The sequence below is a fragment of the Nasonia vitripennis genome, chromosome 2 (assembly GCF_009193385.2).
Source record: "Nasonia vitripennis strain AsymCx chromosome 2, Nvit_psr_1.1, whole genome shotgun sequence".
Taxonomy (NCBI): domain Eukaryota; kingdom Metazoa; phylum Arthropoda; class Insecta; order Hymenoptera; family Pteromalidae; genus Nasonia; species Nasonia vitripennis.
In genome coordinates this window covers 28,692,505-28,719,658 of record NC_045758.1, presented here as the reverse complement: position 1 = coordinate 28,719,658, position 27,154 = coordinate 28,692,505, and the positions used below count along the sequence as shown (strand labels likewise).

The window sequence follows — 27,154 nt, the reverse complement described above, 5'->3', positions numbered from 1 at the left end:
TCGAGACGGTCAAATTGCCCGGCGGCGCATCGCGAACGGCTATAGCTCGTGGGAGTCTCTCTCTCTCTCTCTCTCTCTCTCTCTCTCTCTCTCTCTCTCTCTCTCTCTCGTCGGATCAGAATCCTATTCGTGGATATTATTGCAAATTAAGAATTTCTCGCTACGCCTGGCTTTTGGCTTTTATCCGCGAATATCTCCGTTGTTGTGTTTCGAATGTAGCGGAGATTAAGAGGGAATATTCCGTTGTATGCATAATAGGCGGCTGAAAAGCTCGTGGAAGGGCAATGCTTGAGATTTGACGCTGAACGACGCGATGCAAGGTGGATTTGTCGAGGAAATTCGCTTTTTCTGGTTACGCGAAGCTGAAACGATTTAGACTATCGGCAGTAGATCGCGATGATTGCGGGGGGATTTCGATTTTTTTTTCTGCTGTAGTGAGTGAGCTTGAGCAAGTATTTGAACGATCTTGATAGAGTACTTTATGGAAACGAGAAAAGATTAAGACTTTCTATGAAGGTATAACGATTTTGTCGGAAGATGAATAATATATAACCTTGCCTTGCAACAATTTCTTCTAACGACATAAAGTATCCTTTTAATAAAGATTTATGGCCATAATAATCTCGTACATTGTTTCCATTTCGATTACACGCGGCATCTCGTGGAAATAAAAAATCTCGAAGAATGCGTGGAATCTAATAACAGAAATGAATACAAGAATGTTGAATTTAATAACAGATCCTAGTCCTGTTATATGCTCGAACCTCCACTTACGTAGGCGGAGACTTTTAGGTCGGCTCGGCAATTTTCACAGTCGCTCTCCTCTCGCAGTCTGAGCGCATTTTTCGAGAAAGTATACAAAAACAATAGCCTATAGCTACAAATATAGAGACACACAGCGCGAAATTAGACAAAGCGCTTATCGTTCTTGATTTATAAGTGTAAAATTGATAGGTCGCGTCGTTGCAGTATTTTCAATGCAAAATACTTTTCGGCAGCGAATTCCTCGTCGCACCTAATCCTCCCGGAGGCAGTCAAAACATTTTGAAAGAAGTCGGAGAATCCAATCAAGCGACTCCCGCCCAATCCAATAACACTTCTCCGCTAATCCCGTAGCCTACAAAACCCTCCTCTCTCTCTCTCTCTCTCTCTCTCTCTCTCTCTCTCTCCCACACACACACACACAGAGCTCTCGTTCTCTTTCTCTCGGATAAAAAGAATCGCTGCATAATAGAAGAAAAACCCGTTTAAATGGCCACGCGAGCCAACAATGGGACCACGAAATATCAAGGCGAGCCTCTGGTCGTGTCTCCGTCGCAGATGGAATCAGCTGTGTCAGCCCGACGAAGAGAGAGAGAGAGAGAGAGAGAGAGAGAGAGAGAGAGGGGACATCAGCCCGTCGGCTCTTTGACTTCTCTTTCTGTTTCTCTCTTTCTCTCTCTCTCTCTCACCGGCTTTCCGCCGCGGATACGTTCGTGTGCATGCGCATATATGTGCGAGAGGAAGAGAGAGAAGAGGAAAAGAGAAGAGAGCACGAAGGCGAGGATGAGGCCGAGGATTTCTTAAAAGCCGACCCTGGCCTCACGACTCGGGAGAGAGAGAGAGAGAGAGAGAGAGCCGCGGGAGATCTCACGATGCGATGATGCTTTGGGTCGCTTTGCTGCTGCTGCGAGAAGTAACTTGGGATGCTGCGGTAATACGTATAGCGTTTGATGTCTCCTTCGCGAGTTTATGCAGCTTTAATTTAATTTGAGACGTAAAAGGCTCTGCTTGTAAACAAAGTTTTGCGAGATGACTTTTTTTAATGATATTTTTCTCGTGCTCTCGCGCGTTTGATACCGCTGTGCCCTTTTACCTTCTGCGATTCCAGTTTGGACGAAAAAAACAGCATAGGCAGAAATTGAATACGGTTGTGAAAAATGTTTTCGCGTCATTCTGCTGTTGCAACAACGCTATCGACGATTATAAACAGCCTCGCAAAATATCGAATACCGAATGATGTTTATTCGACGTCATTTTGCAATAAAAGTTTACAGTACACCGTAACGTAAATAAAAATCACAAATCACAAAGTTATTGGATCCATCAGTGCAAAATACGCAAAAGTGAAATATATTTTAGCGACGCACAAAAGCCTCCTTTATGCCAGATTTAACTTCGCGAATCAGCGCGTATACAAAAGCATATTGTTAGTCAATCGACTGTTAACTCTTCGAGCGTCGAATGTACGCGCATTCCGCTATAACGACACCGTCGTAAACATTTTTATTCCTCTAACGCGCATTAATCAGTGGCGTTTTTCGAAAGCAACAATGTACTCCCTTCATGCGTTGAGCGAAATTCATTCGAAGAGATAAAGCCATAAAATTTTCCAACTTTGCGATGAAACTTCCGACAACCACTCGAAAAATCACACCCTTCTCCACCTTAACGACAAAAGGACGCAGATCCTTCCACGAAAATAAAACGTGGAAATCTCGGAATATCTCTCGGCTCGTCCGCGGGCTCGCGAGTTCCCACGATTCAATGATAGAGTCTCAAGAGCGAGAGAGAGAGAGAGAGAGAGAGAGAGAGAGAGAGAGAGAGAGAGAGAGAGAGAGAGAGAAAGAAAGAGCTGCCCGTTCCGCGGAAGAGATCTCCGCAGCAGCAGTAGTAGTAGACTCTGCCTTGTACACTATCGTGCTACGCACGTGAGTCTGAAAACTGAGTAATGCTTCCGAGTCGCCTTCATCAATTATGCGAGCAAAATGCTCGCGTATATGTATGAATGTAGGAAAAATTCTTTCAGAGAAGGAAGGAGATAAGGGCCGAGTGTACACCGGGAGGCTGATGCTTATTATGGTTATTACTGGACGATGCGGAGAGATAGGTTGATATGTTAATTTTTGGTTAATTAGATAGTGTATGAGGAATGCGATTAGGGGGTATATAATTGATTTAATTGCGAGGATTCTTGTGCGTTTTTGCGCGGGATTATACTCGTTCAATTAGACGCGCGATTTTCGAATTCTGTCTCGATTGTAACCGACGCGCGTAGTGCATAGAAAGTTTTTGTGATGAATTCGAACGCGATAATGCAAGTCATCGAACTTACAAATGAGTTTTTACTCGCGCGAGTGCAGTAATTGTTAGAAACATGCGATGAATCGGTAAAAAGTATCGGAGAATGCTAGGCATCCAGGACAAAACAATTTGGGATTTACAATAAGCAGGTAACCTAAATAATACAAAATCTTATATGTCTCGTAGAGCTTGATACAGCAGTTTCTGGACTTCAAAGATTTTCGATAGAACAACCCTTTCGTGTAATTTGCATATAAAATGTACGAAAACCGGTTGGAGCGAAAGATCCGATGGAGGTTTAGATTCTAAATTGCCGATGATAGGCGATACGTGATGCGCTTCGTAATGTGGCCGATCGCAAGCGTTTTCGTAGGAATTCGCGTGTGTACGAAAAAGAAAGAAAGGGGATATTGATTTCGTCCTGCATCCGCGCGATTCGTTATCGTCGATAACGGTAGTTCTGTTTTTGACGTTTGAAAATCGTTTGAACGATGCATCCGACACGATAAGACGTACCTATTGCTTTTTTTCAGACGCCTAATATGATTGGTTTTCTTATCGAGATGGTTTTTACAGCGGCACCATCTCAACTCGGAGATCTCAATACCACGTCGATGAACGAGAAATACAAAAAGAAGCAATAATCATCGCGGTATGTAGATAGAGCAACAAACTTCTATAACCGTACAAAGCGTTTGCTTACTCTACTGCGAAATGGGTCAACCTGAAGTTTCCATCAATCAGCGCCGATTATAAACAAAATCCGCTGTAATTTCGCACTTCTACACGCCGCGAGGTAAAGAAAAAAAACTCTCCAATAATCCATCACGCAAAAAGTTACATAAACCCCGTCCGTTTCTATGACTAAGCGGAAAAAATGTGACATCCTTTCGCGCGCGGACAATTTTCTCGGAAGCCGCAACAAGCGCATCGTAGAAACCGATGCAGCGATATTCCATAGCTCGAAACTATAAAAGCCGAGAGCTGTGAGAGAGAAAATGAGGTTTCGCTTCAATATCAACTCTCGCGCAGCTCCTCTTCTCTAAATCCGCCGTCATCGACACTTCACCGCCGTCGAGTACGACAATAAACGCTCTCAAGAGAGCAAAAACCATATCCAAGGTGCTAAGTCTGCAGTCGTCATATAACAGTGCGCGCGCGTTAATTTCTTCATCAGAAATCGTCACCATAAATCAGCAGAGAGAATACAAAGGCGATTCCCATCGCACAATTAAGCGGCATTTTTGCCGCGAGAGATAGTTACGCGCTCACGACTGTGTATATACTTCTGAAAATCCGCGGAGATGCTCGAGCGCCGATAATGCGAGCTGTATATAGAGAGAGAACCGGCCGATCGCGACGTCTCGATCTCGTTCATTAGCCTCGGCAGCTGACGCGATTTCCGAGGCTGGGCGATCTCTCTCTCTCTCTCTCTCTCTCTCTCTCTCTCTCTCTCTCTCTCTCGCTCGCGCGGTATACTCTCTTGTATATCCTTATTTTGCTCTCGTGCGATGCCTCCGGCACAAGCGCGCGCGAGTTTAGTCTTTTACTTCCTGGTGAGGAGCTGAAGCGAGTTTATAGAGAGAAGGGATATAAGGCTGGAGCGAAGGGTTGAAGGAAAATGGCGCGAAAATATTCCGAGATAAAGTTCGTATTAACCTGTGGCACGTCGTGTAAGTATGAGTATTAGGAGAGGAGGAGGAGGCGGTTTTGTGGTGATAAAACGCTATAGTCAGGAGAGCGAGCCTCGCCGCGGGAAATCTGCAGCGGCGATACTGCGTGTAACTGTAGTTTACTGTCTTATTTGTTGTTGGACAAGGTTTATTTAAATCATGATGTTCGGATTGGTTACGTTTCAATTATAGCTCAGACATACCCAAAACAGTACACTTTCCATGAATTCGCTTCTTATTTATCTTTAGCTCACGTGACTATAATATACACCTGTTATGTCAACGCATTCCGACTGCGGGGACTTCGTAATAATCCAAGACGCGTGTGTGCGGCTATAACAGTGAATGTCCAGCTATGCGAGGAAGGTAAAACCAGTCTTTTATCTCGTTTTCTACAAGTTTCCGTAGGAATCAAGAAGTAAAGCAAACCGGAGGACAAGCGCGATCGAAGTATTTCTCTTTTTGAACAACAAACACGAAACGCACTGCGATAATCAATTCGAATCAAGCGCATCGCGTGTACTCGATAATAAAAATAAAATTTTACTCGTTCCCCCCTAACGAATTTCAAAACCATCATCGATCGTTATTACCCCGTACAGCTCGTATACATTTCCTTAGCCACCATCAGCGAACAACAGCGATACGCGACCTCTAATCAAGCAGATTAAAGCATACCTGTGTTCGGATTTTCCTGGATTTCGGGGGGATTACCCTCCGCGTATGCCGGCCGTTGTCATCGTCGAAAACGACGCGCGCGCGCGAAACACCAAAAGCCCATAACGCGAGGAGGGTGCCGAAATTTATTTGACACAGGGCCAATACCGTTCGGAGTCCCTTTCGAGGTTTCGCACTTTCGCCTCGTCCAACAGTCTGTGCATGTGTGTGTGCAGTCGCGAAAAAAGAAAGGGGAGCCTTTGATGTCTTTTTTTACAATTTCACGCGTTGCTTCCCGGAACACGACGCGAATGACCGCGGACAGCGAGTTTTTGAATATTTCATTTTGTTTGAAACGCGTGTAAGAGTATTGAAAAATTGAAATAGTTGCATATATTTGAATCCTAATTATTTTCGAGCATTTAATATATCGGAGCACGAGAAAATGCTCATTAATTATGCGGTAAACACATGACAATTTTTCGTTTTTCACCCGATTCGCTAGACTAGCCCTGGGGAAATATTTATTGATGAAGCCGTTCGACACTAATAAAATCTATATATAACGGCAATGGAAATCAATATCCCGTTGCTTATTTTCAAACTTCGCCGAAAAAAGAATAATCAAAAGCCAATAAAACCCCATGCAGGCCTCATAACATAGTCCCGCGCTGTAAAATTAAACAACGTACACATTCCGCGCAACATTCCCGTTAAACTTATAAATCCATTAAACCGCTTCGTCCTCGCGCGCGCATAAATACGAATCCAGCAAGCGAATATAACAATCGAAATGGAAAACGCTTCACGCGGTATATTATATAAACAAACGAATATGGCTTCTCTCTCGTGCCGTAGCACAATACGCGCACGCGATGTTTTGTTAAATTCGCGGCGTTTAATTATGCGAGATCCGCGGGGGTATTTCCGCGATCGATTTTCTTTGTTTGCGCGCTCGATGGCTGAAACGTTTGTGTGTGTGTGTGTGTGTACGTCGGTCGTGGCTAAAAGCGTCTAATTGCGATTGGATACAAAAATAATACGTGGCAAGAGTATTATAGTGGAAATTTTGAGCGAGTGCGGCTGCACCGGATTTTTTAATTCTGCGGGACACACAGCCGTAGCTTGGGAAAACAAATAGCGGTAATTATATCGAAGCTCTCGCATAACGGTAGCGACCGCGCGCTTTTATATATAGATAATTCATCTTCTGCGGTTGTATGGTCGTATGCGTGTAATTACTCGCGATGCTTGTCTGTTTTTCCGAAGGTTAATATTCGAATAATGCAACCTTACTATCCAATTATCATGAATAAAAATTCCGATTTTTGTTATAACTCAAGTGGCTCTAGCAGCAGCAGGTCTAACAAGACTGTTTTGGCATAGGCGACATAAAGCTATATGTAGACTCGACGTCACAGATTGCGATGAGGAAAACAGAAAAGTGTCTATGCGCCCCCTATCTTTCCAACCAGAGATCACAGAGAGCTAGTACGTTGAACGTTCAAGCGGTGAGCGAAAGTCCAGTCCAAAACTGTTCAATTTTACGATTTCGCATGCACGCAGCGTTTTTCTCCGCGTATGTACACGTACTACTGAATAAATAATCGGCTCGATAACGTTAATCACGTTTATTGTAGCGAAACGTTATTTTTACCGAATTTATTACCCGCTAATTATCGACCGTTAATTCCGGAACCATAAACGCGTAGTTAAAGTCAGCCAAGCCTGCACTGGCCAATAACCTTTCCCAACAACAAATCGCAACGAGTGAAGCGAAAGAGAAATAAACGACGCACTTGTTATACTCGTCGCGCGTTATTATTACCCAACGAACATTACACTCTCGAAACTAGACTCTCCGCGTAACTATTCCAGCGCCGGATTCTTCGTAGGTACACATGCACTTGGGTCGAAGGGAAAAAACGAAGGAAAAGCTATACGAGTGTATACGCTAGAAGACGTGCAATGAAGGCAGTTTCGAAATTTTTACAGTCTCGCTCTGTTTGTCAGCCGAGCTTACGGCTCGCGCGAGTCGATATTTAAAGGCTACTTCGGGAAACGCTATACTTTAACGGGTTGTAGGTATCGTAAAAAAGCCGAAGGTGCAGCAGTGGACCGTTGTACGCCCCACCGCGACTTTGCGATTACGTATTCGCGGGAAGCGAGCGAAGAAGCGTCGCCAGATTTGAGAGTGGAATCCAGTTTTGCGGTATTTGTTTTGCTTTGTATCGTTGTTTATAGGGATGATTTGTATTTCGGCGCGCTGTCATCGGTGTACCGTTTTTAATGTAATCGAAAATTATGGTTATTATTGAATAATTGTGCTAATAACTTTTATTGGCACCAAGCCTCCACAAATCAGTACGACTTGACCGATACAGGCTCACTTCTTCATTCTTCCTCACAGCCGCTCGTTTTCAGTATAAACAACAAACCGGTGAGTCGGCGCGAACGACCTCTAAATCTCTACGGTCGGCGAACTTCTTCTCTCGTATTGCGTGAGACGCTATACTTATATACATCTACACGACATCGGAGGCTCGATTCGCAAGGATATACTCATCTCTGACTTTCGTGACCTTGGACATTGTCGAAATTCAGCGAGAAGGAAAATCGCGGGGATTTGAAAGTTCGCGCGCAGGAGGATGTAGGCTTGACCTTTGACATTAAGAAGAGGGTATAATCGATGTGACATTACCAGCTGCGACGTGTGCGTTGTAATCCTTGCAAATTGAAAGAACAGTGTGTGTACACGCAGTGGAACCAGTCATGTGTGGTAAGACCGATAACTGCACTTTCGAAATTACTTAATTCCGATTAATGACCGTCGTTACGGCGTTAATAATTTTTTATCTTTTTATAAATCATCGACGAGCTGTACACCAGTTTGTAAATCAAACTTTTTACGTTCTTTAAATTCCCCCGCGTAATATCAACGCTAAATTAAAGCAGTTTAAAAACGCGTCGATCGCTGCTGCTCAAAACGATCCCCATTGAGAAGAAAAAGAATCGCACAATTCAAGGTGCGTTACATCATTCTCAAACAGTGCCCGGCGCGCAACCTTTCATTTAATTTAATTTACAAGGCATCGCTTTCGGCGATTGATAAATTGAAGTGAAAGTCCGGATCATTCGAGCAGACCCCCACATTCAAGTACTCGACGATTTACTCTTTATTTTTTTACTCTCAGCTTTTGGCACGATCGCTTTTTCATCTCGTCGCTCTACCCTGGAATGTCGTCAAGTTTGGAAGTAATTTCCGAAGAACGAGAACGAACACGGCGAACGTCATACGCGACGCGGATGGTATTAAAATAGATCACGATTCCGGTGAAATTGTATTTCCTACCTATATACTTGCTATTTAATTTCCTTTCGACTGCACGGAAAGCTAGACGTGGACATCGATCTCATCTATATTGAAGTGAAAATTCGTCGGAGCACGACGGCCTCTCTCGCCGGTTCGGATAGATCGATAATTGAAGATATAGTAAATTTTAATCGACTGCAGTTCAATGAATTTCTGGTACGTGGAAGCGAGCGCTGGTACGACTGTATAATATCGCACATATCGACCGCCGGCTATTTTAGCACCGGGAACATTTCCAAACATATAACGATTTCTCGATAATGCTACTTAATTGAAGGCATTTTTCGATTTTTTGTAATCGTTCTGCAATTTTTTAAATTTATCCTGCGTTCAAAGTTGCGATCGCACAAAGAGGAACAATAAATTATCTTACGAATCTCACTCGATCGTGAACGCGCGCTATGAGACAAACGCATAATTTTGCAATAAACGCACAAGGCCATCTGTTCAATTATTATCACCGTGGATACCAGCACTTCAATTTTTTATCTCGCCTCGATCAATTCTCATAGACACTCGATCTAATCCTCCTTCAACTTGAATCTCTAGTTGACAACAACATTACAGCCTTGATATAACTCGATCAATAGAGTACCGCAATAAACACAATAAACTTATCAAATTTGAAAATTCACCTTTTCAACGATCTCCTCTACACTCAGCACTAAAAAATCCCCTCACTGTGTGTCATCAATCTTCGATCCCCACCAAATAAAAAAAAATCACAAATCACAATCCAAAACAAACTCGCGAGAAAAAGTACCGACTCTGTTGTTACAATACCACGTACAGAGGTACAATCGAACGGTATAAGCCTCGTGCGCGCGACGAAGCTCACGGGGTGGAGGTCCGTCGCGTACTAACCAACGAGCCGCTTCAATCTCTCTCCGTTGCTGCGCGCACGCCGCGGGCGCGGCCGAGTCTCACCGGAATTAGCCGAGTGATCGCGCGCAAGGTGGAAGACCCGTAGTACATACGGCGCACGCTACCCGAAAAATCCGGTCTTGCATTAAAGAGGAGCCGGTGTGCAGGCTTCTTCGTCTTATTGGAGTTCCTTCGGCTAGACTTTGTTTTTTTTTTATTTTCGGTGCTGCTCTGGAGGATATTGATTTTCAATTACGTTTTTTTGGGAGGAGTGATTTTGAAAAGTCCGAAAACTATGCGGTACAGCTCGATTAAATCGAATCAAAGCCGGACTTGTTGCTGTAGACTGGCGGATTGAGGTGCATTGAGTAACCGAAGGCTTTTTAATGCCAAGAGTCTTGCGACATTCTTCAAAATTAATAAATAGTTACACTGTAGGTTTTTCCTATAGGAAATAGCTCCCAGTGTTTGCAGTGGAGCAAACTGGTTTGCAGAAATTTCTGGTATGAGCGGCGTTTTTACGCACACTTGCCGACATCGCTCTCATTAAAAATCGCATTCATTAGAATATCATCTGATTTATCGGATAGACGAGTCGCTGACGATAAAAACGGCTTTAAAAATAACAAAAAGGTGTGCTCCACATAGCAAGAAATTAATGTTCTCACGTTTACCGGCACTGTTTGCTTTTCGTTACACTGCGCGATGTTCTGAGCTTTCGTGTACGAACAGCGCTTTTGCTTCTGCGAAGCGTCGAATCTCGACACGCGAGAGAAAACAAGAAAATCTGTCGAAACCAGGTAACTGGTTTATCGTTTCATTATACGCAACCGACGCGTGAATTTAAACTGTAACGGACGAATTCGATCAGTTGGCCGCGCGCGCGGAATTGACAGACAATGTCTATTAGGTGCTCGCGGCTTTCGACTTTCGACTATACGCAGTGCGGGTGATGGATCCTATTTGTACGTGGAATATCCACGGCAACATCGTCGAGCATTTAAATCGTAAAATGGCAACGCGCACTTGATAACCAAGCGGAATAAACAATGGGTTATTCAGATCGACTCGGAGAAAAACACGAGTAGGCTTCTATTATTCAGAGCAGATCCGCGAAACATTATGCGTAAGAACGTGATAGAATTCAATATCCACGGGGGGGGGGGGGGGGAAGGAATCGTGTCGGTGTACCTGTATCGCGAGCAAAAATAATCCGAATGAAAGATCGAGCGGCTTGGTGTATACGTTATATGCAGTATATACAGAGTCAGGTGGCGAGTTACCGGAATCGGTATCGAAGACGAAAAATTGTAACACGTTCCTTGTTTTTGTATCAGTGAAGCAGAAAGGTAGCCAGCGCAGCGCAGAACGCGCGCGAGAGCCTTACGGCCTTGTAAATTGCATGCAGTAGGCACTTGATCAAATTTCACGAGTAATTTCACCCGAGATTACGGTCGATTTTAAATCACCCGCGCGCGATCTCCGCTGTTACAAGCGGAGAGGGCACACCGCCTAAGGATTTTCTTCAATGACATTGCTTCATCTGGATCCTTTCTTTTTTTCCTTTGTTTGACTCGGGGGCAATGGCATGTGGAAATTTCATAAATCGACACAGGATTAATTGAATTCGATACGTACTCCACAATCGCTTAAAATCCGTTACCCACGTCGTCACCTCCTTCGTATAAGTGTAACCCACAACACCGCAGTCCCATCAAGTCCTAGGGAACATCCCATTAAGCATCGCCTCACATCCCTCGATAAAGAAGCCCATATCCACTCCCACACCAGGTAGCCAGAGCAGCAGCACAATCCTCTTCTTCTCGCGATTTTCTCCGCGAGAGACGCGAGGAAGAACGTCAAGATCATCGCTGGGGCGATCCATCATCGGTTTATCGCGCGAATGCCGCTGCCGCATGACAAATAGCGGCAGGCGCTCAGCGGCGACGACGACGGAAGCTTCTGCTCTGCTCGAGTCTGTATATATACGATGCCGTTTTCTTTTATGACTGCAAAGAGGCTCCGGAGGTGGCTGTCGCTCGCTACAATCCGGCTCAAAAGTTAAATACGCCTCGAGAGTTTCGCGGACGATTGAAGTTCGAAGTATATAGCTCGTGTACTTCAAGTTCTGAATAAGTGGCGCGGAAGATTATTGAAAGTGACAGACACGTTGCGATTATCAATTTTCGATCGAAATCGTTGGCGATCGAGCTTAACTGATGTAACTTCGATTTTTGACAAAACGAAAGAGGTTTATCAGATAGTCAAGCGTGTTAAATCTGCTCTAGCACGGATAACTTCAGAAGTAAACCGGTTGGCACTTTTAATAGAAAACTACTTCATTAAAACTTTTAGTTGGAACGATTCCCATCCAAAAGTGTAATCCGTCGCAGCAGCGCCACCTCCGCAGACCACAACAGAGAAGTGGTAGCCACAGAAGCAACAGCCTCAAGAACGAGTTTTGCTCACGTACACTGTTGTTGGCGATAAATTCGTCGTACAGTCGAGGAAAATTCATGGGCTATTTATAAGTAATAAAAGCTATAGCCGCGTAACGGTTCTAAGCCGCGTTCTCGCGCGCGCGAGAAAAAAAAAAGAAAGTCGACGAAGCAGCAGCATCACCGCTGTATGTGTGTGTGTGTGTGTGTGTGTGTGTGTGTCGGTATATCTGCTTTAGGAAGAAGCCGTGCGTCCGTAAGCTGTAATTTACATCTCTCGAGACGGGGCAAAGAAACGAAAGAACGGAGGTTCGGGAATTATGATTGCGGGCTAATTTTAAATATCGACTATACAGGGAGGAAGTAGCGCGAGAGGAGAAGACTTGCCGCTAGTAAACACCACGTGTGGGTTGCGCGAGGAGTGATGTATGCCTTGTGTGTGTAGTATACAGAGCGTCGAGTGCGTTATTGCCTAGATGATTTTTTTGTTTCGCGCAGCCGGTGCGATGATGATTGCTCTCTGATGGGAGAGCTTTGCGATCGATGTGCGAGTTATTAGCGATGGTGGTGGGCATGAATCACGAGCGGTTTGTAAAACTCACGAGGGAGAAAAATGGGAAAGTAACACGTGTGAGTACGTGCAAATTGCTGCTTTTCACATTGCGGGCTTGCAGTTTAATAATTCTTGCCTCGAGAGGGATTTTTCTCGTTCGCTGGAGTAATGTCGGTGGTTTCGACGTGATGGTTAATGCAATCGTCTGGTCGATATGAAAATAGCTGCATAATAGAAAATCTATATAGACGCTTACTAGCTTCTGTTTATTTTACACCGAATGACCGTTATCAAAACGTATACCGATGCTTTAAAATATTAAAAATGTGCTAACTGCTAGAAATTATCGATTCAGTTATAACGATATCCGCTTTGAGAATCCTATTAGCGATGAAAGAGTAGCGTCTTTAAGCTGACACTTACTCTCGAGCGTAGACCGATAAGTGCCAGAGGAAAGCGAGACGCGCGAGTCAGCTGGGCAAACGCTCACGCGACATGTGCGTGACGTCTAGTGCATATATGCAGCCAGACTGCACTGAAGTGTGTCTTGCGCGGAACACCTAACCCTTTGTATTTTTCGAGTGAAACGCCGTGTATGTAATTAAAGCTCGCTCTAGAGGATGTGGCAGAAGGTAAGTGCAACCGTTTTTAAGAGACATGTGTACGTCATCAAATGATTAACTTTTGAACATTATTAGAAAGTGTGAAACATTTCAGTATTAAAAAATCCGCTAACGGATCAAGATTGATTCAACGTCAGCGTCTGCTGTGCGCAAAAATAAAGCTATAGCCGTACACAACAGCAATATCCTCGCGTCAGACACGTGTGCAGTGAGCAGCTCACGACGTGCTGACGAAGAAAAGTGAATGGATGGGTTGACTTTGAAGTCAAAAATAGCCGAAAAAATTCCTCTCCTCCTGGAAGAGCGCAGACTGCACCCGCGCAGAAAAAAAAATGGCCAGACGACGGCAATGAACCGAATAGTCTCGTCTCAGAGGATGTAGCAAAACGCGGCCATCAACCGTCCTAATCGTCATTTTCACCCACGCGAGCAACGTCGAATGCGAATTCCCATACTGCGACTGTAGACAAAAGCGATTTCGAGCGACGCATTGCCAAAAAAAGCGAACTGAAAAAATCAATCGCCAATAGCTCTGCAGGAAAGCGCATCGATCGTCATATACATATAGCGACAGGGAGAGAGAGAACGGAGCTTATTCGCCGCGTCGACTAGACGACGATTTAATCCCGAGCGGCGGATCTGAATTTCCCATCGGCGCGACCGGATGCCAATGGAAAAATATACGCGGCCGGAAGAACAGAGGGCCGACGCCGCTATGTATGCCCTCGAACCCCCTTTATACGATGTATATATAGGTAGATGCGCGTAATGTGCACCCGCACGTGGGATGGATATGATGTATGCGTGCGCCGCGCAGCTACTGAAATCTAGCGACGTTTCGAGTGATGCATTGTTATGGATTAGGCTGCTGATGAAATTCGGTGCGTGGAGACATTTTAAGTGATTGTGAACTCTTTTTATCAATTTTTCAGAATAAAACTAACGTTTTACAGCGCAGAATTTTTTCTTACGAGCTCTAACGCCTACGAAACTGTATATCAATCGGCTGAAGGGCGGCAGACAATTGGGCGCGCTCCTGCGGCATTCTGAATCGCAAGGGAGATTTGGCCTTTGAATTCTTCCTATATTGCCGAGAAATTTACGCGTTGTTCTTCTACCCAAACGCGGAAAATATATTCGAGGGTCTTCTCTATCGGAGGAGACGAGTGGATTTTTCGGAGGTAGAATTTTTCCGGGCAAACGTTTGAATTCCAATTTATTTTTTCGGTGTTTGAAGTGAGAATTCGGCGTATTAATAGGATTATTGATCTTTTCGTAGACCAAAGTTTGGATATACCTACTGACGAGCGGTAAAACTGCCGCATGCGTGTGATAAAGGAACTCGATCTTTTTCATTACTTTTTTATCGGCGAAAATCGAACTGCTATCCATAAAGACGACATAGTATAGTCGCGCGCGTATATGAATAAAAACTGCAGAGTCAGGCACAAAGTTCAATCTCTCACTCTCTCGTATACGGCTTTTCGGGCGAAATCCAACCGAAAATTCCCGACATACCTATCACTCACCGATTTCCAAAAGCCCTTCTAAAACAATGAAAAAGATCGATAAAAGCGCGACGCACCTAAAAAAAAAGGAAAGCAGCCGAACCCACCACCATCAAAGCACACGTCAATCACCGTCGAAAGCGTCGACGCAGCCGCGTAATCCCGTGTCATCCTCTCGGAAGCGAAGAGAAAAAAATTGAAAACTGGGTTAACGCAGTACAATCTTCCCGTAGCGTCACGACGTAAACTCCTGACGTCGGGGGAAGAGAGACGAAAGTGGCAATTTCCCTAAAATATCGATCGAGTTGTAAAAAACCGTGTGGCGGCGGGAAACAAAATTGTTGCGGCGGCGCAATTGACTTTTTCCTTACGTCCCCGCGGCGTAAGCCGCAGCTTCTTTACGAGCCTGTCGTCGATCGTAAAATCGCCAATTCCGCGAGTGCGTAATAACGAGACGGCGATTCTTTCGTCGGCTTTTTTTCAGCGACGGCGAGGGAATGTATACATTTTGAAGGATAAATTGAAAGCGCCGTTCAAGAGCTTTTTGCATTTCCGAGTCTAAAAATACACTTTGCGAGGGTCGTGACGAATTTGCATAAAAATCGACGATTCACAATCAGAAACAATAAAATCGCTCTTTTCCAAACAAATCAGCGTCGCTCCGAGCAAACATCACGCTTCCGCCCACTACACTCTCAGAATACTTCAGAAAAACCAACGCGCGCACGGTCAGCGCATTCAAAGCCGCGCATGCCTCCGCATAACCTATCTCTTCCGTCTTTATACGCGCGTATAAACCCAATAACGTATACAGCTCCATATCCACAGCAGGCACTCTTTTCTCGTCGGTATAACGGAGCGTCGTCGCCGTCTTTTCAATCGCGAGATATGCAGCGCGTCTCCTGCATTCCGCGCGGCTAATCCGACGCATCCTCCTTACGAAGCGAATTTAGCGCGAGAGCGCGGCTCCGATGCTGGTTTGCATATGTATGTATGCGAGCATGTGGGCTACGGCTGCGGATAATGCGGCCGGCGAGAGTTAAGGAGGAAGCTAGAATGGGCCGAGGCTGTGCTGAAGCTCAATGGAGCATATAAGCTCTATACGCTCGGGTTTTATTTCGAATTCGCGTTTTGTCTCTCTTTGGTGTATTGTGTCCGTGTGCGATGTATAGAGAGGTATAGGAGGGAAATGAGATCTCCTTCGCGGTGGGGATTATAAGGTTTCGAGGTCGGCTCTGTGGGTTATTGATGAGAGAGAAAGAGGCAGAGAGGCATTGTGTATTGTGCACTATATTGATCGGGATGGATTTTCTTCGAGATTGTGCGACGAGTTCAATTAAATTTTCTACTGCTTCTCTTCCACTACTTATAAAATTATACTTTTTAACAATATCCGCTTCTCAAACGATCGTTAGAGATCAATCGATCAAACCCTGAGAAACCACAACTTTCTACACCTCGACTAATACTTGCATCTTCAATTCAACTCTGATCATTCAAACAGATCTCTCTCTAAGGCTCATCCAGCCACAAAGTCATAAATCATCAGCAGCAGTCTCGTAATGAAACGAAGATTAAATAAAAATATAGGTCAAGCATAAAATATATCGTCAGGTCGCGAAAAGTGTGAATCAAAAGCGAAAGAGAGCAACGACGACGACGCGCTTCGCCGCGCGTGTAAACGCGGCTAATGGCAGAGCCGTTAATGGGCGCGCACACGATTTACGCTGCTGCACGCATAAGTATTACGCATACTGATGCTCATTTTTCGGCCTGGGCGTGGTGTTCTGGACGTTTTGTTTTTCGGGGGCTGTATAGGTACACAGTTCTCATTGAGGGATTTAATGACTTACCTTACCTTCGGCCGTAATTGATTGGGAGTATAATCTTAATGCAGTAGTGTGTGCGAGAGATGGTGTGTAGATTGTAGGGTTCGCTTTTTTGGGAATAAAATTATACTTCGGAAAGTACATCAGCGTTGAAAAGTCTCTTGACACGATTAGGAGGATGACAGCCGTGTACCCGGAAATAAAGTTCGCTTACCCATTCGAAACTCTGTATAAATACATTATTGCCGTAATTGCAGCGCGCTGCGCCAAATTGCATCCACTTCGCATTAGTCCTTATTGCATTGACGGCGATACCCTCTCGCGCTGCAGCGTCTGCTCCCCCCCCCCCGAAATGTAGGTTGACAAAACTTACCTGAAACAGAAATTGAAATGTGCATACGTTAGATTTTAATTGCTGAAGCTGTAGTGAATAATACATAATAACTCAAAATAACAAATTAAATGAAAACTTTACGACACGAGTTCGTATCTCGCAGTGAAATTACCGTTCGTAAAATCTAACGCAACGAGTTTGAAAAGAAAATTTATTTTGCAATCAACGATCGAGCGGCAAAACGACTTTCTATTTACCCGCGCGTCGCGATAAAAGAAATGATATTTCACCGCAAAGTAATTTGTCGGAGTCGGCGTGTGCGCTCTCGGCAACGAGATTTCTTTGGCCCAAAGGCACCGAATAATGCAAAGTTCAACGCGCCGTTAAATAATGCCGACGGAACTTCGGGCTAGAACTTTTTTCCCCGAGACTCGCGTGCGCGAGTGGAGCTTGGATAATTTTCCTCGGTTAAATTTGTATATTATACTTATATGCGAGCAGAAGTCGGTCGATATGGGATGGAAGTTGGAAATGGCAGGAGGGAATAAATGCGAGACTTTTTGTGCTCTATTAATTATTAAGACTCGGCGAGACGGATAAGTGGATTAATTAAGGAATGAATGTGTTTTTTGAGATAATATCTTTTTCATACTTAATACCAAGTCGGTACAGAGTATAAGTAGAAAATGTCCGACATGGTAAGACGCTAAATAAAGAAAAGGAAACTGATATAGCACTGTGCGTATATGCGGTATGAAACTCCAACAATCAGACATAAAAATACCCCATTCGCGATTCACCCTATAAAAACTTGAAAACTAAAAGATATCTCCACCCATCCATAACATCGAGCTCAAATCCCTCGTAAAACCACTGCACTTTCAGCCCTTAAAATTCATCGAACGTAACCTCCGCCTCTTCGTATACACAAATCCCTGTGACCAATAACATTACAAAGTCCACGCAGCGTCGTAATAAAAAGCGATATAATCCAATAAAAGCCGCTTTGCCGAAGTAACGAGCAAGAAGAATCGAACGGAGGCGTAAAACGAGAAGCGCCGCGCGAGTTGAAACGGGAAAATCTCGAGCTAGAGCGAACTTCTTAATTGGCGATAGCTCTCGAGACGCGCTAAGCGCTGATACAGTTATACTGCCACAGAGAGAGAGAGAAGACGGCGAGAGAGCGACGAGTTTCGCGGTATTCAAAAGCCCAGCGGCGAGAAAACGTCGTCTCTTTTTTTCAAGCAAAGTTACGCCGACGAACGAAAGCAGTTTTTCCGAGCGCGAGCCGCTCGTACTTTGCATTTTGATGTGTGCGCGCGATTACGATTATACCGCGAAAGTCGCGCGAGAGAAGATATAGCGGATGGTGCTCTGAGAGGATTGTTGCGCGAGGAATGTTTTAAGTGAACTGAAACGGTTTCAGTCCGCGTCGATCTTTACGAGCGAAAGAGAGAGATGTTATATGTGTGCGTGTGTTTGTGCTTTTTATTGTGGAAAGTTCAATTATGAAAAGTGGATTGCATGGATGTTTTTTCTCTACTGTTTGAAGCTGCAGCGTTTTCATCTGCATCGGCCTCGGTGAAAACTGCGTAGGCGAGCACATTGGATCGATTAAATGCGCGTTAAATTTACGTTCAGTTTTTCTGCTTAATCGTTCTGAAATTCACTTTAACGAGCAAGTGTTTGCGATAGCGTAATTGAGCGTAATTGCTCGAGTTTCGTTTTTAATTGCAGCGCAGCAAAAACGATTTCTGCCTAATTTCATTCCCAACAACTGCATGTATCCAAGCCAAGAGAAAATTGCCTTAAATACCTTTGTAAAAAGTGATCATATTTAAAAAAGAAAACATACATTGTTGTCGATCAAAATACTCCAAAACCACCATCAGTCGGATCCACCAAAATCGAAAAAAGCTCTCTACGTCAACCCAAGAATAAAGCGACCTGCCTTATCGACGCGGTCTATCGAGCGGCAGGTGGCGGCGTAGAAGGAGATTCGTTGGTTTTCTACCAGATGCCAGGAGCTGCCGGCGGCAGTTTTCTCTCTCCCTCTCTCTCTCTCTCTCTCTCTCTCTCTCTCTCTCTCTCTCTGACATGGAGTCACGTGCGCGCAAGTATTATAGATGGCAATGCACGCGAGTGCATTGCCGCGCGGTGTCATGAATATAATACGTGCATGTGCGCCGCTACATAAGAGCGTTGACGTCCCGGCGTGACCCGACGTAACCCAGTGCCGAGAGCTCGAATTTAATTTGCGCCTTCGTGTTGTTTGTTGTGTTATGGAGATGTGACGGTGATAGTCACGGTGATCGACGGGGTATGCGAATTATGCGACACTTGTTACGCTGTTTAGCTTAGATTGGGGATTTTCGCGTGTTTGATTTTATGAATCATACTTTTATTCATTGGTTCGTACGTAATTGACAGAAAAATTTACATGTAAGATCGGCGTGTATTTTTAAATAATAAAATTATATTTCTACTTCCTGAGTTTCTCAATTAGACGCAAGACTTCATAATTACAAGTTGCGAAATCGTTTTAAATCACGTGTAATTATGAGAAATCTAGTTAAAAAAAAAGCTTTTATGGTTGTACCGGATCTAAAATAAATCTTCTCGAGATGAAATTCAAAGCTATCATACGAGAAACCAGTAGCCCGAAAGTCAAGCCAAATCATTTTCTTTTTCATGGCCGTAGACAACGAATATGAGTTGGTAAGAAGTTAAGGAGCGATTTTCCAACTTCCATGACAACGAAATATCCGGCTCCAGGGTACAAAGGAAATAAAGGAATTGCGAAATGAATTGCGAACCGCGCCTGTGTCCGATATTGTGTAATTTTGTACATACGTAGCTGCTCTTTGAGCAGTAAAAGCCTTCTTTTAATCAAAACTGTTCACGCATGTAAGCGGAATGCATAATAAAATAAATGAAAAATGAACGCATTCGGCCACTTTAGATTTATTAAAAATATTTTTTGCAATTTTGTCATACAATGTTGTAAATTAAAAAGCTTTGATGCAAATAAAAAAATATTCTGTTGCCTCTATTTCACTGCGAAATGGTCGTCATTCGTTTCTCGTTATCGCTTTTCTACCAATGGAAAATGACCTTAAAATATACAAACATACGAAAAATAACGACAACAGCATGAAAGAGACAATATCGTGCATCAATATATAACAGAACAGGTACTCTGTGTGTTAGCGTTGAAAGGAAAGACTGGCAATTTTTTTGCTCCATCAATTCCCCTCGGACCGAAATAGACCTCATGCCGCGCGGATTATTTTATCGGATCGCTCGAGCGTTATAATTTTTTTTTTTTAGGCAATCAATTTGCTTTATTGTCGGGAATCACGTACGATGAGATATGTGCTTGGCCAAATTGATTTTTTATGCATCAAAATTTCAGAACTTGTCCTTAATCAAGAGCTACCTGCCTTTGATGAAAGTAAAACTTGATTGGTTCTGGATATCGATGCGGTAATTTCAAAGGTTATAATTCCTGCAAAATATACTATGACGATTAGCTTATTTTTTTAACATTTTCACATTTTGATAATAATAATACTATCAACTCATTTCTTTGCGGAAATAACAACCCCAATAAAACACCGACTTGACACGACGCTCGTGTACACGCAACCCTGTCCCGACAACCCGCTAAATCTTCCTCTGAGAGGCTTCCTAATTTCGCAACCAACCAGCACTCATCCCTCTCCCAAGACCACCTAAAAAAAAATAACGTCGCCTTAATGACGCCAGTAAATGATTTGCTCGCTCTCTCGTTGTACCCCACTTAGGAGTCACTTGTCGCTTGCAGGCAAATAAAACGGACGCCTCGGGAACAATGCAGGCTACAAAGCCACGGGCTTTGTCGCACTCGGGGGCGCCGGCCGAAAGTAAGATTGAACGATCGCAAACTCCGGCAACGTGAGTGACAAGCAAACAGTCGCGCTGCTGCTGCAGCGAGGGATCGTTTTTCTTATAGCGGTACAGTGTGGTTCGGTTTATAGGGTATACAAGTGCGAGGTGTCATATGGCGAGTGTGGGATTATAGGGGAAAGAGATTTTGTTTATTTAAATATTTGCTGATTTTATCGAAGTGAATTACTGTTATAATATCAAAGAGACAACGATCAAGCTAAAAAGTACGCTTTACATATACAGAAAAAGTCTCGTATAAACTCGAAGCACGGCGACGACAAAAAATGTAACAACACAAAAAAAGTAAGTATGCATCGACGAGACGCGTCGCGTATCGTCTGGACTGGGATAGCGTACGCTTCGACGGTCATTGAGATTATCGGAGCAGCGACAGCAGCAGCAGCGCCTTTTTTACACCCTTTGTTCGCTCGGCTGCTGTGCGCGACTATATTCCCTACTTTTTTTATGACTGCAGTTGGTGCATCGATTTCGATGTGAATCGCACTTTTCTTTTTACCAAGCTGCTGCACAGCCCTGGTAGAACAATTTCAATAAATAAGAGTTTAAACATTATAAATGCATAGATATACACATTAACTCAAGATAAAACAGAACATTTGCTTGAAATTTGTCAAATGACTGTTACAATCCAGAAATTATAGAAAAATATCTTGCAATCGTGAAAAATCCAAATATTTGTAATAAAACATGCAAACGTTTTAATGCAAGAAAAAAAGGAAAAAACAATTTTTAACTTAAAAATAATACTGTGTTGGTATAATAGGCACGCATCACTAAAATATTGGCAACATTTTGCTTTATTTTTTTAAATTCAAATTTGATAATAATGGTCAACTAAGTTTAACTTTTTAACGGTTTTCACTCGTTAATTTTCTTCCAGGGAGTTGCTGCTAAATATTGGCTATGAAGTCAAGGTTTTTTACGCGTGTGTTTATTTATGTAAGAGCATCGACCTGTACACTTTTTCCAAGAATCTATACTCGTATTTATGTAAGTATTTACTTACTTGAAAAAATCCTACATCTCATTTAAATAATCGACGTGTACAGCAGTACGTCGCGTGCGTCGCGTGTGAAAAACCTCTAGCCCAGTCCCTCTTTTCGAGTGCGTCACGTTGGCCGCAGGGGTATTAAAACCTCACGTCTGGCACACGTCGAAAGGCGACCTTTTAATGACATCCCTTCTTCCCCTCTCTCACGCGCCACATCTTCTTCGTCACTTATCTCTCTGGCACTATTTCTCACCTTTTATCGCGGTTCGATTCATTATGTTCCCCTATATACTAAAAAGGGGCATTTCCATTGTGATCACGCCGACATTAGCGAGAGGGAAATTGGGGAAAACTGAGTGTGTATAATGTACGGGGTGCATCGCACGCGTGAGGAATTTTGTTACGGATGAATTTGAGTCTATTGTTTGCCAGTCGTTTCGTACAAGCGCGTAGAGACTCGATGAAGCCGCGTTATGTTCATGCTGGAGAATTCGTGTGTGCAGTTCGAGTTAAAAGCTTAATATTTTAATTATGGACGCGTTATATAACGAATTGTGCATACGGAGGGTATTTTCATTGAATTTTTATTGCGCGGTATGTACGTAAGAGGATTAATCCGGTGATTCTAAATTATGCGCGATGTTTAATATTACATTTGCATACGTTTATTCAACTTCGCTTTAATCTGCGGATTTCCTTTATTAAACGAAATATCATGTTTGGAATTTTCATTGAAAAACTGCACGCAAAATGAGAATAAATATTTTAATTAAAAGGCATAACACACACACACACACACACAATTCTCGAATAAAACATGAAAGCAAAAAACATTTCACTTGTATCCCAGAGAGAAGCAATATCCCGCAACCCCCCGAAACTTTTATGCAAACAAAGTGTACACGACATTTAGATCTAAGGACGTTTCGCTTGCTCTCGCGATTCATAAATTCCCAACTTTCAAGCATCCCGCGAAAAAGCCTTCCAGCTCGTCTCCCTTCAAACACACACCCAGATATATACATATACTAGCCCAGAGCCGCGCAAACAACTTATCTATCAAAGTAAATAATCGTAATTTTCCAGCATCAGCCAGGCTTCCGTCAAAAAATCGTCTGCGCCTATTTTTTGCCTCGCAAAGGGATCGCGAATTTCCATCTTCGTCGCTCTCTCGACGTTTAAGTTGCTTTTTCCCTACCCTTAAGATTCGCGAAGTCGATCTTTCTCGCTGCACAGCAATATTGACGCGACGCTTATTCGCGAGAGAGGAGAGTGCCGCAGGCGTTCATAAGCGCATTTGCCCTAGGCGGATTTTCGAGAGACGCTTACAGATGCTTTTGGCAGGATTTTCGAGAGGATATTTTTGCTTTTAGAATTTATTTTCGGGCATTCTTGAGCTTAAGTGTTCTCTACTGGTTTTTTAAGAAAAAAAATATCCAAAGCCTTATCACAAAGTAACTATATATTTTTTAAATATGCCCCAATGGTAGCTCACAAATTCCCCTTCGAAGTTACTTCTCACAAAACGTCTATTAATAATACTGGTACCAAAGTATCCAACTCTGTCTCTCCCAGGATCGTTAATGCAAGCGTGCGAAAATCGAGCCCGAAAAAATGAACGCCTGTTCCCGTAGGCGCGTTTCTACGGCATGTATAAATCGTAAATCGAGAGAGTCGTAGAGAAAAGTTTTTCCACGCGCGAGTAAGTACTGTAAAATTTAATGGATTTGCTTAGGGGCGAGAAAGAAGAAGAAGAAGCAGAAGCAGACGAAGGAAACTGATGGTAGAAAAGGGAAAAGGAGATTACAAATTGGATAACGATCTTCTTCGTCCGGGCTAAAGTTGGAATGATTTTACGAGCTTATAAACGATTGCGCAGAGTTTGTTCAGTGTTTTGTAACGATGAGCCTTTGCTTTTTACGACTGTCTATGATGCAATTGTATGCGAAGAAGACGCGATTATAGGTGATTTCGTCATCATCCAGATAAAATTATTAGATTGGTATAAAAATTGAGTCGTAAACTTGGCTTTTATCGCTGTCACTTGCCATCCTTTGCCGCTAAAATTACTTATCCTATCAAATTATGATCGTTTTTCTCACGAGACTCTACTCACTTTATTCATTAATAAATCTGCGTGATAACTCAAAATCTCCATATCAAAAATTAAAATCACACATGCAGCGATTGCGTAAAAAATTAATCAAATATTTTCAATATCACCCCGCCATCATTCGCACGCAAAAGCAGTCACCATGAACATTTATCCCCTCAGCCCTTCTATTTTTTCCTCCGTCGTCCGGTATGTTGTAACGTATACCTCCAGCCTCTCTGGAATAGCTCGAGCGAAGGATCGACGTCGAGTCCCTTCCGGCGTCGCATGCAGTGACGTTTTTACCGATTGATTAATTGGCGCCTCGATGCAACTGTTATTTATCGCTGACTCGTTTCATTGTTATTTTATGCGTTATTGCTCGCGGTGGCGGCAACTCCCCCTTCCGTCAGAAGCCTAACGTGATTTCCATAATAATTGGGCGCGCCGCGAAACTGCCTCGTTTCTCTCTGTGAGAGCTATGGAAGATTTTTTTGTAATGATGGTGTTTTGAATTGTTTTGATTGCGAGCATTGTTAAACCCTAGTGGATTCTGTTATTTTTTTAAATATGCAGCAATGAACGCTTTCACAATTAATAAAGAAGTAAATAATGTACATATAATAACGTATACACCGACGTATCGCTTGTATGATTTTGACACATCGAATTTCGCATTGCATTTCAATTGATTGACGACTATCCCAAATTAATTCAAAATATTGGCTTCAAATTTAATTGGACAAATGTTCTCTTTCGCATCAATAGTCATTGCTCAACAATTATTATAGCATCAATATAATCATATACATTTCTTTTCCAATTACTACGCGAAAAAAGCTCCTCCGACATCTCTAATTTCCAAATCTTCCGAAGCCATGCACTACACCAGGCCGAAATACGAAAATCCAACAAGAACAATCCGTTCGCAGCAAACGCAGCCAACCCAAAAGCGAGAGCGCAAGAACCGAGCGAATCTCCACGATTAAAAGCAGCGAGCCGACCCGCACACTGTCTCCGCGGCTTATACTACTCTCCCGACCTGGCAGTCCCCGCAGCCTCGACTATAGATAGTCCGTTAAGCCGGTAATATAGAAAGGAAGCGAAAGAGAGAGAACTCGGTCGACCGGGCATGAAAATTTCTCATCCCTTCGGTCTGCAGCGTGTACTGTCCCCGTCGTCGTCGTCGTCGTCGTCTCTCTCTCTCTCTCTCTCTCTCTCTCTCTCTCTCTCTCTCTCTCTCTCTCTCTCTCTCTCTCTCTCTCTCTCTCTCTCTCTCTCTCTCTCTCTCTCTCTCTCTCTCTCTCTCTCTCTCTCTCTCTTCTTCCCTTTCAGTGCTGCTGATAAAGTCGCTCGGCGACGTTGGCGCAGACTACACATACCTTTCAAGCTGTCAGCTGTACCGGTGCTGCGGGTATAAGGTACACGTTTAACCCGCGGAACGAGACAGAGAAAAAGATTTCTTTTCCTTCCCTTTCAGCGATGATTTTTACGTATGCGCGGTAGTATAATGACCTGCGGCTTTGCAAAGCTTTCCACAGTTTCGAGAAAATATTTAAATATATTGAATGGATTCGCAGCTTTATCTTATCGCTGGACCTAGACCTTGAAACCACCTGCGCGCATATCCGTTAGCTGCGCGATAAGCGCCAGTGGAAGGGAATAATAATGATAAGGTCGTTAGGAGCGCGTTAGCGTGTTGCGCGGATAACCGGACGCGGTCCAGTTGTAAATTTGGCGACAAACGCTTCGCGCTTGCAAATGGCCGGACGATGCGGCGGCCTAACGAGCCGCGCAACAAGAACTACTGCGATCCTCGGAAGCGACGTGGTATTTCGAATGATGGGATAAAGATGCTACGTTGTTTTGAGTCCCGTTGGATGCTTGAATTCCAGGGTAATGGATAGCGTTGATACGTTGATATTTGGAACAGAGGAAACTTTTACTGCGTTGAATGAGCATCGAATATGTGTGCGATTTATCACTTGGCAATTTAAGAAACTCGGAACGATGAGTGTTTAGGGAATAATAACGTCGTTGACGCTGAACAAGGGGTAAACAATTGTGGAGGGAAGTAGAAGCGAACGTGAGATCGAGGAAGGGTGCAGAAATTATAAGGAGATTTCAGGGTTGTCGGCGAATTACGCAAGAGGGAACAAGAACTCGTGTAATTGCACAATGACGAGGGGCTAAATTATTGACGACGAGGAAACGAATCTCATGCTTTAATAAAAGCGACATTAATTGAACCTACAGAATTACCTAATTTTTAATAACTTAAAAAAACAACCAAAAATACCTGACATTCTTTTCTTTAACTATACTCAACCACCCACTAATTTCAAAATGTATCACCCCGCGAAATTCAAATCTAATTCTCTCCACCAGTCGTAAACCAGCAAGTTTTTCGAGCCGCCATATACCACCACAGCCGAAAATTGCAGCCAGTCCTTATCGACTCGCTCTGTATACCTCCACACAGCACATGCACACGTGGCGCGCAAAAGGGTCAGAATTTATCGTCGTCTCGGGTGGACTTTATCGCGGCTCACAAACGGGAATAGGAGAGAGAGAGAGAGAGAGAGAGAGAGAGAGAGAGAGAGAGAGAGAGAGAGAGAGAGAGAGAGAGGGAAAAGGGGAGGAGACGATGATTCCATCGCACATCGGTTATTCGGTAAATAGGTAGGCGCAAGAGTGCCGCACCGCAGATGTAAATAGAGCGAGAGCGCAAGCCAAGATTTATATCTGTTTCCGCGGTGTGTCGTGGCCGGCTATATTTGCGTCCGGATATTCGGAGAGGCGCAAATGGACGCGAAAGTGCAGCTTTATGCCGCGGAATAGCAAACCTGCGCGATTTGATATATCGCGCGTGTATTATGACGGTTATTTATTCCTGCGTTTGCGGATCATTGATTAGGATTGGAGCTTACGCGGTTTTTCGAAAAATCGAGCTGTGAGTCGGAAGTACAGGAGGAAATAGAGGCGATGATTAATCTGTCAATGTGTAAACATTGAGAGCGAAATGTTTTTTTGCGTCCGACTAGAGCTTGGGGTGTAACGTAGGTGCCTATACGTCAGCTTTACGGACATACGGAGGAGGATAAGGTCGACTATTCGGTGTCAAGCGGGAGAACGTAGAGGCGTTACACCACGTCGACTTTATGGCCGAGTATAGGTCAGAGCGCTCGAAATTTATGAAGTAACT

The 27,154-nt window shown here is 43.6% G+C and overlaps 1 protein-coding gene and 1 long non-coding RNA gene across 7 annotated transcripts in view; one reads left to right on the top strand and one right to left on the bottom strand.

Moving 5' to 3' along the window:
• The window catches only part of LOC100119816 (probable Ras GTPase-activating protein), a 191,725-nt gene extending 182,098 nt beyond the window's left edge, over positions 1-9,627 (bottom strand). For all 3 annotated transcript variants that reach the window (XM_032597097.1, XM_032597098.1, XM_032597099.1), the window contains exon 1: positions 9,402-9,627. The gene's annotated coding sequence lies outside the window, so the exon portion shown is untranslated. The remainder of the gene's footprint in view (positions 1-9,401) is intronic.
• A 3,265-nt stretch (positions 9,628-12,892) lies between these two features.
• On the top strand, positions 12,893-14,807 carry LOC103315723. Of its 4 annotated transcripts, XR_512040.4 has the most exons (4): positions 12,893-13,253; positions 13,339-14,125; positions 14,198-14,425; positions 14,524-14,807. It is a non-coding gene; the product is annotated as an uncharacterized LOC103315723 (long non-coding RNA). The 4 variants fall into 4 exon arrangements; XR_512041.4 differs by having other exon boundaries at positions 14,203-14,807; XR_001728865.3 differs by having other exon boundaries at positions 14,198-14,807.
• The last annotated feature ends 12,347 nt before the right edge of the window (positions 14,808-27,154 follow it).